Source organism: Natrix helvetica (genome assembly GCF_964273705.1).
Source record: "Natrix helvetica genome assembly, chromosome: 2".
Taxonomy (NCBI): Eukaryota; Metazoa; Chordata; class Lepidosauria; order Squamata; family Natricidae; genus Natrix; species Natrix helvetica.
The window spans coordinates 147,051,497-147,064,501 of record NC_138552.1 but is presented as its reverse complement, the minus strand read 5'-3'; positions in this window follow the sequence as shown (position 1 = coordinate 147,064,501).

The window sequence follows — 13,005 nt, the reverse complement described above, 5'->3', positions numbered from 1 at the left end:
TTTCTCAAAGTTCAAATTAATTGTCTGCATTCATACAAAATACCAAATTAAGATTTGTTAAAACAACCTATCATGTGCCGATTTTCCCGTAAGACTGCGCCATGGATCTCTCAGGATCACTCAAAGTCCCAAAGTAAACTACGTTCTGGCATAAATGACATGCAAACGCAGCCAATTTTTACATTTCATTAGTGAAATTGATTTTGGAAAGGGTTACATGGTTCCTCTCATTAAAAGCATGCTGTACTATTTTACACTGCCCAGAAATTCATGGAAAAATTGTTACTGAAGCCACTGTTGTTCCTGTGTGCAGCCAGTGTATGACACTATAACAATGCAGCCCTTCAGCGATCTGATAGCTATTTTTGTCTCATTAATTTACAAATAGTACATTGAACCTATTGATATCTAGACAAGCTACACCATGAGCATGTAAAATTCTGGAGGTTTAAATGTGTGCACATTTTAAATGGATATAACGTGCACATTTGTGAATGAATATATTATATGAACATTTTTATTTGCAAACTGTTTTTTTTTCTGGATCGTTTCACAGAATGGATCCAAATTGTTTGATGGATTACACCCAAGTAAATATGTACTGGATTGCAATTTCAGTGTATTTTTACTATGCCACGCCCTCAATTCAAAGGCTCAATTCAAAGCCTTTATTGCCATTGTACATCATGTATACAACGAAATTGGTTTAGCCTCTACTGGTGCAGTCCATACAAGAATACAAGACAACATGAATAATATAAAGAATAATCCTTATATAAGTAGTTGGGGGGGGCGGGGGGAACCCTAGTCATACATTTCCATATGTACATCATATTCTGTGCAACATGTATATTACTCTGGTATATGATCTTATAGCATGGTATATTCAGCCATTGCAAGTATAATGGATAGTTTGATGGTTTACTGTGACAATACAACAATGTTTTGTTCTCTTCTATGGTGAGGAGCATTACACAGAGCACAGAAGAAGAGTCAGAAGTAGTAAGCCAAAGAAATTTAAGGCATAAGAAAAAGGAAACATTTCTAACATTGCTGTTATGGTTATTTTCTTCCTTCAATTCAGTGTTGACTCCTGGTGATTGCCTGGACGTATCCTTTCAGTTTTCCTGACAAGATTTCAGAAGTGGCTTACCATTGTTTTCTTCCTAGGGCTGAGACAGAGTGACTGGCCCACGATCATCCAGCTGGCTTTGTGCCTAAACTAGAACAAAACTCCAAATCTCTTGGTTTCTTGCTTGGTGCTTTAACCGCCATTACCCACTATGTTTCTTGAAACCTTCTTCCCTGTTAACTATATTTCTTTCTACCATATCCATACACTTCATATATTGTGTTTTGCTTTTATAGTTTTCGCCTCTCTCTTCATCACATCTCATCAATTTCATTCAGCCAGAACTTCCTCAGTCTTCTTCTCATTCCAGTAATCCTTCAAACATTTGTTTTTCAATTTAACCTTCATTCATTCCTTCTACATTACTAAAACGCTTCATTCTATTTATTTGATGCTGGTCCCTCAATAATTCCATTATTAAGTCCATAGTCACTCGATACAAATTCATTTTGTCCCATTCTCTTCTTACTTTACCTTATACTAGCACTTCATTTCTACTAGATTCAATTTATTTTTAACAAAATGGGCAGAAACTAACTTTTATATACAGCCATTTCCTTGTCTTTCAGCAAATGTTCTTTTCTGAAAACAGAGCATACATACCCATTCATCTTTCTACCAACATTCACACATCTTTAAATTTCTCCATCCATTTTCCTATCTTCACTAATATTTGGCCAAGGTACATGCATCCATCTACTTGTTCTAGACTTTAACCATCTGTATATAATTTACCACTGGACATTCTATTTCCCCTATAAAACACAGCTTGCCTTGTCTTTGATGCATCAATTTTCAGATCCATATTATGTGTCACATCATACAATTTTCCTAATGTTTGCTGCAAATTATGCATCATCTATATAAAAAGACTTCTATGGGGATGGGAATGTCAAAATAGGCAAGATGGCAATTAAGAAACTACAATCAAAGTTATACTCTCTCTTCCTTTACTGTATGTGTGTGTGTGTGTGTGTGTGTGTGTGTGTGTGTGTATATATATATATATATATATATATATATATATATATATATATATATATATATATATATATATATATATGTATATATATATACACACACACATATATATATATACATACACACACACATACATACATACATACATACATACATACATACATACATACAGAGAGTTCACAGTTTCAACATATTTTTAATCTGGTGATTATTCCTTATAATCCATACATCTATTAAATAAAGGGAACACCATATACAGTATTCTTTTTTAAGTTACTGCTTAATTCTGAACTATTCATGAAGTATTCTATTTATCATACATGCTTTATTAGTTTATTGCAATGGCTAATGCATGATAATGGTTAATGTCTCAGTATCAAGAACTGGAATTAAAATACATCAGGCATCCGGAAACCACTCAGAACAAGAAAAAGTTGAATAGCTGTAGAAATCTCTTTTTAAGTTGATTTTTTTACATTACACTTAGCCTTTTAAAAGTTTCATATTCATAGGGCGTCAAACCAACTTTATAAGGCTGGGTTGGCCTAGGTAGTTCAATGTGTCTCAGGATTCAAATTAAGCAATGATAGCTTTGAAAGGAATGGGGACAAACATCTTTGTTGTGTTGTAAAACCGTGTTTTCTAAATGCAGCTGTGGACATACGTGTTGGGTGTCGAAAAAGAGAGGAGGCAATAAGGCAACAGCTTTGCTCCTCCATCACTTCTATGGCAACCGCCAGAGATAGCCCAATTATTTATGTGACACAGAAATAAACATGTTGCATTGATTTACTAAAGCTCGGCTGCCAATAGTAAAACCATCAATAGTTCAACATAAAGGACTTTAGAGGTTCTGAAGAGAGTTTCATTGCAGCAATAAGTGTGAGGCTGTTTCCTTGGCGGTTAACAGTTTTTATGGCAAAGCTTTGAAGAATGTTCCAGAGCTTATCAGGGGAGCCCTATCTGTGACATGTAAAACAAGAGCAAACAGAAATAACTTTCAAGTTCTGGCCCATCATTATTAGTGGAATTGGGCTGAGCCAGGAGCTTCAGTAGGTTTAAGCAAGAAAGGCTTGATTGGTTTCAAGGGATCAACATCTGTTTATCCTGCCATTCTGAAACCTTTATCTCTCTTTTGGGGCAGATCTTACGCACAGCCTTGTACACACACACTGGGGGTCAGGCCCTGTTGCTTTCATTGGAACAATGTTTTCAGGATGTTTCCTTGAAAAGGCTACTGTCTTTTTAAAAAAATCGGACTCTCCATTAAGTGCCATATGGTTAATTTCCTAAAAAGCATGAGTTGGAAACTGCACAAATCTCACACCCTTTTTAACATCTAGAAGGAAGGTCTTTGGTCCATCATACCCAAGTGGGATATTTTGCAACCTCTCTTCTTCTTGGCACAGATATGCATCTGTTGTCAAGGATTTGACGCAGGAGCCTTTTCTAACTAGGTCTATCTGGAGATGTGGGATTTTCAGATGCACCCATAGTTATTAAGTATTAACACGATGGGGGCATGCCATTCACTAACTGTTACTTCATAGGGACTTTCATTGAGCTCTGCATTGAAAACATACCACAAGGTTCACTGGAGAAGGCCAGTTGCTTCAGCAGCATTGAAGTCTGGTTGGCCCTGTTGGAAGAAATGTCCTTCTGGGTTCAGTTCCAAATGGGGAAAAAGATGCTGGAAACATAGTGGCTGTTTGGAAAGATGGTTTAATGTTAGACAGGATCACATGGCTTGAGTTCCTGAACAGAAAAAGGAATCACATGCTTCCAGATTTTGGGTGAAGAAGAAAAAGAGCGGAAAAAAGGGGCTTGCTGAGAGGTCCTGGGGTTTTTATACTGTCTGTTCGGCTCCACCTCTGTTTCCTGTTCCTGTGTAAGAAATGTATTCTGATTGGTTGTCAGACTCCCAGGGGCGGAGCCTTAGCTAATTTTACAGGTTGTGTGCCTTTTTGAGTCCCAACCTTGGTTGAGTTTCTGTAGATGGCTAATCCTATCTTTGTTATGTAGAGTAGACTAGCTCAGGGCTCCTAATGGCCCATTGACAAAGGTGGGGGCTATTAAGTGTAAGTGTGAGTCTGTTCCTGCCTTAAAACATGTTTCTCCATTTCTGATCCAGGGAAATATAATATTCTGTCTTTTCAATATTTCCCAAGATATTTCAAATTTTTAGGAGAGGGATGGGTGCTAATTTCCTATAGCTCCCTGTAGTGGAAAGACGTCCGGATATCTTGACTGCAGGTTGCTGGTGAGGAGTTGCCATTTTGGTTGGGCTACTACACCTGAACTGCAAACATCCCAAAAACAGCAGAGAGTGCTCTCCATAGTTTTGCTGCCCAGATTTGATAGCCTTAAATATAATAAAATCTAGAGTTTGCTGTCATTTCTGCAGTCCACACTCTACAAGTTCTGTGTTGCCACCTTCTTCTGCTGTGAGAAAATACAGGCCTAGGCAACTATCAGAGTCAGTGTGCTATGGTGGGTAAGCTACCAGACTAGTAATAATAGCAATAGCACTTAAGACTTATATACCACTTCACAGTGCTTTACAGCCCTCTCTAAGAGGTTTACAGTCAGCCTATTCCACGCAACAATCTGGGTCCTCATTTGACTGACCTCAAAAGGATGGAAGGCTGAGTCAACCTTGAGTTGGTGAGCATCGAACCCCTGGCAATCGGCAGAATTAGCCTGCAATACTGCATTCTAACCACTGCACCACCGCAATCTCCTAGTAACTAAAGAGAAATCTAGTTCTACCTTATGCACAAAGTCAGTTGAGTGACTTGCACCAGTCCTCTCTCTCAGCCCTCAGAAGCAGGTGAGGGCAAACCACTTCCAAAATCTTGCCAAAACTCCAGGCAGCCACCAGAAGTCAACACAGACTCCACCCCCACCCCCAAGGCTAAGTACTGAGTTACTGTTGCTGAATAATTCTTGAGCTCCCAAGTCTGTAATAATATGCCCTTTTTATTGAAATATACTGGCTACAGACGTAAATGCTCCGAAGAAGAATCCTTTCAGGGATTTGTTCTTCTTTTAACTTGGATTTGAAAATGAGTTTCAGCTGCAGGAAATGAAAGCCTTCCCTTTCAGGGGGAAGCAGATCAAGCAGATTCCAGCCCAAAGCTAAAGGATTCCTGCTCCAAAGCAGCTTTTCTGTGAGGATGTGATACCATTTGGAAATATTTGAGATGGCATCTGACTCTAATGATGACAAGTTTATACATCTGGTTATAATCCTGTGTTTACATTAGAAATGAAATGAAATGAAATAAATAAATAACCCTCTATATACCCTTGCTTTATCTAGCTAAATATTTCCCTAAATTCTTATTATTTCAATGTTCATGGAAACAAATTATATTTTTGAGAGTGGGATGGGCACGTAGAATTCTCCCAAAACATAAAATAGTAATAATACCTTCTTCAAATACTCTGACAATCTGAAGCAAACATGGGTGTATCTCTTTTATCTTTCCCCTCCCCCCCATGCCACTCAGCTGCGCCCCCCCCCCCCCCCAATGTCCTCCTCCATGCCAAGTCTTGCTCTAGATTAGGTCTGATATTTTGCATTTCTCACTCCTTCCCCATTCTTTAGTGAATTTACACTAAGGCACACATGCACTTGATTTCTTTTGTTCATTTTACCTTGTAGTTTGTTTTGTATTCTTTTTATCAAGGCACAATGCAGTAAATGTATTGGGTACGCTCATGCAGGATATGATACAACTGCATAAAATTTAATAGCTATTGAGTAAATTACACACACACACACACACACACACACACACACACGTAGGTAGGCAGAAAATATAAATATATACAGTATGGTCCCAAGTCACAGAATACAGAAAACAAAAAGGGAGACAAGATATGCATTTTAAGTAAGTTGCCTTACAATCTCCATAGATAGAATGATGAGGGGATAATTTTGGAGTGTAAATGCCATTGATGGCAATCCCAACCATCACTTCTGGGATCCTTGGCCAAAGAAATGGTGTCAATACTGCAACAGCTCAAAAGCTGAGACGTTTTTCCTTCTCTCCTGAAGCTTGTACAGATGCTCCTAATACAATTATTGCCTGTCTGGTGGTTCTGGATTCTTCATTTAATATAAGCAGTTGTTTAGCTATGAGTGCCAATATAAGCTGTGAGTGGAGGCTGCATGACCAATTCTATATGTCAGTGTTCCCCAACTTTTCAGACTTTGCAGAATGGCAAGACAGGGGATGACTTTGTGTAAGTGGTGCGCTCTTGCGTAGCTCCATTTGCACACTCACACAAATGGAGCTTCACACACATATGCATGCCCGCTCTTTGCTTCCACAGCCCAGTTTTGAATGGGCCATGGCTCCATATTGCTTAGCTTAGGTTAAGGACCCCTGCTTAGGTTTCCATTTTACATTGATGAACACAACTATTTCTGCTTTTTACAAGTCGTGAAAAATATCAAATCTTCCTATCCAGCATGGGGTCTGTCTGTAGAGGAAGATTATTTTCAATCACTTAAAGAGGGAAATTATCTTGGTAGTTTACATTTTAAGAGTTTGATCTCCCAGTGCCACTAAGTGGTGCTGCATAATTAGGCTTAATTGACTTTTTGTTACCCTACAAAGGATCAAAAATTGTTCTGTAGTTTTGCTCATACAAAAGACAAATTGCTGCCTTCACCCAGGTCAGAAGCCCATGAAATCTTCCCCGGGGCAGGAGATAGATTGGGAACTAATAGCTGGTGTTTTTTCTGGAGGTAGGTGTATCCTGACACTGATGACACCTACTATAATGATTGCGCTCAGGCTAGAAGCTGTCTCAAATCTTACTTTGAACTGCAGACTTATTGCTAAAAGAAACATCTGCCTTTTTTGGGGGGATTCCTCTGCTTTAGGTCTTGTGTTTTGCATCATCTTCTCCAGTGAAAAGTTCTTTTTTTTTCAATTTTATTAACAAACATGTAAAATACACACACACAAAACTTAGATGTAAAACACATTTACACAATGCAATACAAACAGGAGCTTCCTGTTCTTTCTAATAGCAATTATCAACCGATAGCGCTCACCTTATATTGTTTCCCTTTCTATTGTATTTCATTTGGATTTCACCATTCTTAACTCTCTTATTTTACTCATAACTATTATTTTTGAGTTTTGTTACATTCCTTCATTGATTCTTGTTTCTTTCCTCCATCCACCTATACCATTTATCCCATATCTGGTAGAATTCTGATTCTTCTTTTCCCTGAATTTCTTTAGTTAGTTTGTCCATTTCAGCACAGTCCATAACCTTTCTTATTATTTCATCTTCGCTTGGAGTTAGTTTGTTTTTCCATTTCTGGGCAAAGGCAATCCTTGCCGCCGTAATTATGTGTAGTATTAAATACTGGATTTCTTTTTTGTATTTCGCAGACATTATTCCTAATAAAAAAATTTCAGGTTTCCATTCTATTTTAACCCGTTATTGCCTCCAGCCAATTTTTGATCTTTTTCCAAAAAAATTTAGCCTCCTCACAGGTCCTCCATAAATGGTAATATCTGCTTCAGGTCTTATGTTTTGCATCGTCTTCTCCAGTGAAAAGTTCTAGAGGATTTGAAAGTGAGCGGGCATTTGCATCGTGTTGATCCCAATAATCCCATTATTGATTTCAGGGTTTTTTAAAAGAAATCAGCAGGGCTCTTCTTGCTTTTCATGAAATCCACCATCACTCCAGAAATACTTTTAAGAATTCTAGAGAAAGAGCAGCATTGCAAAGGCCCAGTGATACGGTACCTCTCTCCTCCTGCTCCACTTGGAAACACTTGAGATTACCAATGTGCATGTGTGAATGTGAGCTCCATTGAAATGTTTTTTTAAATCATACCAACGAAATAATCAAATGAAAACTTCAATCCTCTTTTATCTTTTTCTCAGGCCTACCCAGCCCCCCCCCCCCCCACGCTTATCTGGATGCGTCATGAGAAAGTAAAAAAAAAAGTAATTGATTTTTTTCAAACTGGAGCAATGTGATTCTCACCTCAGCAAGTCATTTTCCTCAACATTTAGTTGGATCTTGAGAAGGTAGATACATACACCCACAAATGGCTGTTGTCAAAGTATTTTAATTCCAAATGTTTGTTTATGTTTCGGGGATTTGCTTGTGTATGCACTGGGTGTGTCCCATACATAAATAAGTCACCAAGATACTTTGATGGCCTCAAGAACAATGTGGAACTAGATTCACTAACAAAAGAAAGGAATGACCCTTGATAGCCTGTGAAATGTTTCTCCAGGAAGTAATTTAATGTATACTATGCCTTCTCTCTCCCTTCCTTTAGAGGATTTTTGCTAGGAAAAGATGATTCTGCCTGTGAAGGGTTGGGCGAGAGGCCTGCGGTTTGATTTGGCCATGCTCTATCTTTGAAGGATCTCTCCAATTTCACTTGCTTGATATCCTCCATTTGGAGAAAGAAATGGGAACAAGGGAAATAGCAATAGCATTTAGACTTATATACTGCTTCACAGTGCTTTTACAGCCTTCTCTAAGCGGTTTTTGCAGAGTCAGCCTATTGCCCCCAACAATCTGAGTCCTCATTTTATCCACCTCAAACGAAGGAAGGCTGAGCCAACGTTGAGGCTGGTGAGACTTAAACTGCCGAACTGCTGGCAGCCAGCAGTAGTAGCCTGTAGTACTGCAACCTAACCACTGTGCCACCACGGCTCATAGGACCACATGTAGGGGTCTACCACCTCAAACTACTGTAGGAAGTTAGCACCCATCCCTCTCCTAGGAAAATGAAATATTTTAGGAAATATTAAAAGGGCAGAATATTTCCCCTAAAAAGAAATAGAAATAGAAACTCACCCACCCACCCCACTTTGTTAATGGGCCATTAATGCCTGGGACAGTCTATTCTAAATAACAAAGATCTACCCCATTTCATTGCCCTTCATTGTCCCACCCACCAAGTTTCAACCAAACTTAGCACACAGACAACCTATAAAGCTAGCTGACAGCAACCAATCAGGCTACTCTTCCTGTGCCCCAGGAAGTTCAAAGCCCAGAGGGGGCATAAAACCCAGGACTCTCAGCATTTTTTCCCTTTTCACCCAGGAGCTCCAAGGGATGTGATCCTGTCCACCATTAAACCATCTTTCCAAACAGCCTCCATGTTTCCAGTGTCTTTTCCCCTACTTGGAATCCAGATGGACATTTCTTCCAACACCATTGTTTTTTTCCTATGGCTGAGACAGAATGACTGGCCCACGATCACCCAGTTGGCTTTGTGCATAAACTACACCAAAACTCCGGGTCTCCTGCTTTCTTGCCTGATGCCTTAACTGCCATTATTCACTATGGTTCTTGAAACCAGCCTACATGTTTCCAGTGTTTTTTTCCCCATTGGGGAATTGAACCCCAATGGACATTTCTTCCAACACCACTGTGTTCCTTGACTTAGGAGATGATTTCACTTGGGGCTCTTCTGATGCAGCCTTTCACATCCTTCCAGCAGAGCCCTTTCAATCCAAGACTTTGGAGGCTAATAATTGTCTCATAAGTTTAAAAAGTGGCACGCTCCCCCAAAAAACCAGTGAACATTTGTAATTTAAATGTAATCACAATTAAGGTCATTAAAAACGCTGTGTTTGTCTACTTATTTAGTCATTGCGCCCTTCTCTCACAATTCAGCAGCAACATCTGGGGAGGTTCTGGGAAAGCATTGAACCTAAAGTTGTGTGGATGTGTGTTGTGCACTGCTGACCTCCACTCTGGAAAATCTAACCTTTAAACATGAAAGCTGTCGGTCACTCGCCTTCTTCCCAAGTATTAAAGGAGCCCTGTTGGCACAGTGGTTAGAATGCAGCACTGCAGGCAAACTCTGCCTAAAGCCTGGAGTTTGATCCTGATGGGGCTCAAGGTGGACTCAGGCTTCCATCTTTCTAAGGTCGATAAAATGGGGACTCAGATTGTTGGGCTAACATGCTGACATTGTAAATTGTAGAGAGGGCTGTAAGGCACTGTGGGGCAGTATATAAACCTAAGTGCTATTGCTATTAAACCTAGGAGGAAAAAAGAGACATGCCAACTAGCTTTCAGTGTCAGCCTATTAGTAATGTAGGAAGTTATCACCCAGCCCTCTCTCAGAAAAATGAAATATCCTAGGAATATTGAAAAGGCAGAATATTATATTTTCCTGGATGTGAAAAAGGGAGAAACACATTTTAAACACAAAGTAAATTCCTGCAGCTTCTGGCCCATCCCCACTTTGTCAAAGGGCTAGTCCACTTTACATAAATAAAGAGTTCTCCTCTTCAACTCCAGAGTGATGGGATTAAGGCAGGATAATATTGCCTTTTACTCAACTGACCACATGGCATTTGAGAACTCAACCAAACCTGGATTCAAAACTCAGCCTAGAAGGTTGCCCTTGCACGGGCCCATGGGAGTCTGGCAACCAATCAGAATACATTTCTTACACAGGAACAGGAAACAGATAGGTGGGGCAGAACAGATTATAAAAAGCCCTGCAAGCCCTTCTTCACTCTCTTCTCTTCCCTTCTCTTCTTCTCCACCAACATTGAAGCATGTGATCACCTTTTCTGTTCAGGACTCAGGCCATGTGGTCCTGTCCACCATTAAAACCATCTTTCCAAGCAGCCTCCATGTCTCCAGTGTCTTTTCCCCCACTTGGAGCCGAACCCAGAAGGACATTTCTTCCAACAGTAAGAACCAGCCATCAACTCAGTAAAGAAAATTGCCAAGGGAAGGTACATTCTGACAGCCTCCAGGAAGAGAAGCTTGAAAAAGAAACATAGCAGGGGTGGGCTGCTTGGGGTTCGCAGGGGTTTGGGAGAACCTCTAGCTAAGATTCTGTGCAGTTCGGAGAACCCCCAAATCCCACTCCTGGCTGGCCCCGTCCACCCCTCTCACCCCGTTTTGGAAGCAGGTAAGTGCAAGGTGTATGCGGAGGCTCGGGGAGGGTGAAAAACGGGCCTACCGGAAGTTCAGAAAGGCCAGAAATGGGCCTGTTTCCAGCCTCCAGAGCCTGGTGAGGCTGTTTTTGCCCTCCCAGAGGTTCAAGGAAAGCCTCAGGAGCCCGGGTAGGGCATAAAATACCTCCCTGCCGTGCTGCAGGAGGCCGACTAGGCCACGCCCACACCCATTGCAGCAAGCGGACAGAGAACCCCTTGCTAACATTTTTGAAGCCCACCTCTGAAACATAGGTAGAGTTGCAATGGATAGGAAAAGGCAGAAACCACACAGTAGGAGAAGGGAGATATACAAATGAAAGATTTTGCAGAGATTCAAAAAAGCATTTCAGTTAAATGGAGGTAAACAATCAGTACTTTTCCGCGTAACACAAGTTATTAAAAGGCATAGGTTTTTGTGAGCTCCAGCTAACTATAGAGATTTAATTGTAATGTTCGATTAAACTAAAGCATCACTTTGAAGTACTACTCTTTCTTTGAAGAGCTAAGAGTGGGAACAGCCCCACCACTTCCACCTTTACGATAAAAGGAGCTTCTGTGTACATCCTATTCCCATTTCTATTGGTGGGTCACACTGAATTGGTGTCTATCAGTGGTAATTAATTACCAGAAGTCAACATGGATCTGTCATGAATTAATCTTGCCATATTTAACCTTCTCTTTTTCATTCCGTAACTTTCTTAATAAATTATGGAAATGGTTTGGCATAATCTATCTTGACTTAACAAGACGTATTAGTTTGTGACAAAGCAACCCATGACAGATTGATTAGCAAGCTAGTCAAGGGTGGACTCGATGGCATGAAAATTAAGTGGATACATAGCTGGATAGTAAACTGAATACTCAAAGTGTTTATCAGTGGATCATCACACTGGAGAAAAACAGAACGGAGTATGTCCCAAAGGTGCTTTTCAAGAGGCAACTGGACTGTCTGGTTTTTCTTGGAAGACGTTTCGCTTCTCATCTAAGAAGCTTCTTGGATGAGAAGCAAAACGTCTTCCAAGAAAAACCAAGAATGTCTAGCTGCCTCTTGAAAAAGCACCTTTGAGACAACCATGACCTGGATGACTGAGAATCTCCATAGAAATGAGAAAGGTGCTACAAAGATCAGTACTGGTCCTATAATTAAGAAGGGAAATTTATCGAATGTGCTTCTATCTACATACAACACAGTGACAAACATAAATCCAATGTAACTATAATTGTTCAAATCAATAGAAAAATCATTTCACTTAATATGCTTTGATCAGACTCTACCTTAAGTACCGTATTTTTTGGAGTATAAGACGCACCAAGGTTTTGAAGAGGCAAATTGAAAAAAGTTTTTACACTCTGCAAACCTCCCCAAAACAACATGTTTTTTTTGCGAAAACGGGCCCATTTTTTTTTCAAAAAAGGGCATGAATACCCCTTAGGAGGCTTTTAGTGTTCCTGGGAGGAGGGGCAAAAACGAGGAAAAAACAGCCCTTTTTTGTCAAAAAAGAGGGGGGCATTAGGAAGCTTATAGAGTGCTCCTGGAGGCTGGTTTGGGGGGGAGGGGCAAAATTGAGCAAAAGAAATGGCCCATTTGTTGCTTATTTCTGCCTTCCCCAGCCCCCAGGAGCTCTCTGAAAGCTTCCTAGAGGCTCTGCACGGCCATTTTGGTGAAGGGGGCAGGGTTTCAGGAGGCAGAAAATGCTGTATTCAGTGTATAAGACGCACCTAGATTTTTAGCCTCTTTTTGGATGGAAAAAGGTACGTCTTCTACTCTGAAAAATACGGTACTAACTCCAGTTAAGACCACCATACTTTAAGAAGGGCTGAGAGAAACTGGAAGAGTGGCAGAGAAGGGCAACAAGAATGATCAAGGGACTAGAAACTAAGTTTTAAGAAGAAAGACTGAAAGAACTGGGTATGTTTAGCCAGGAGAAAAAACA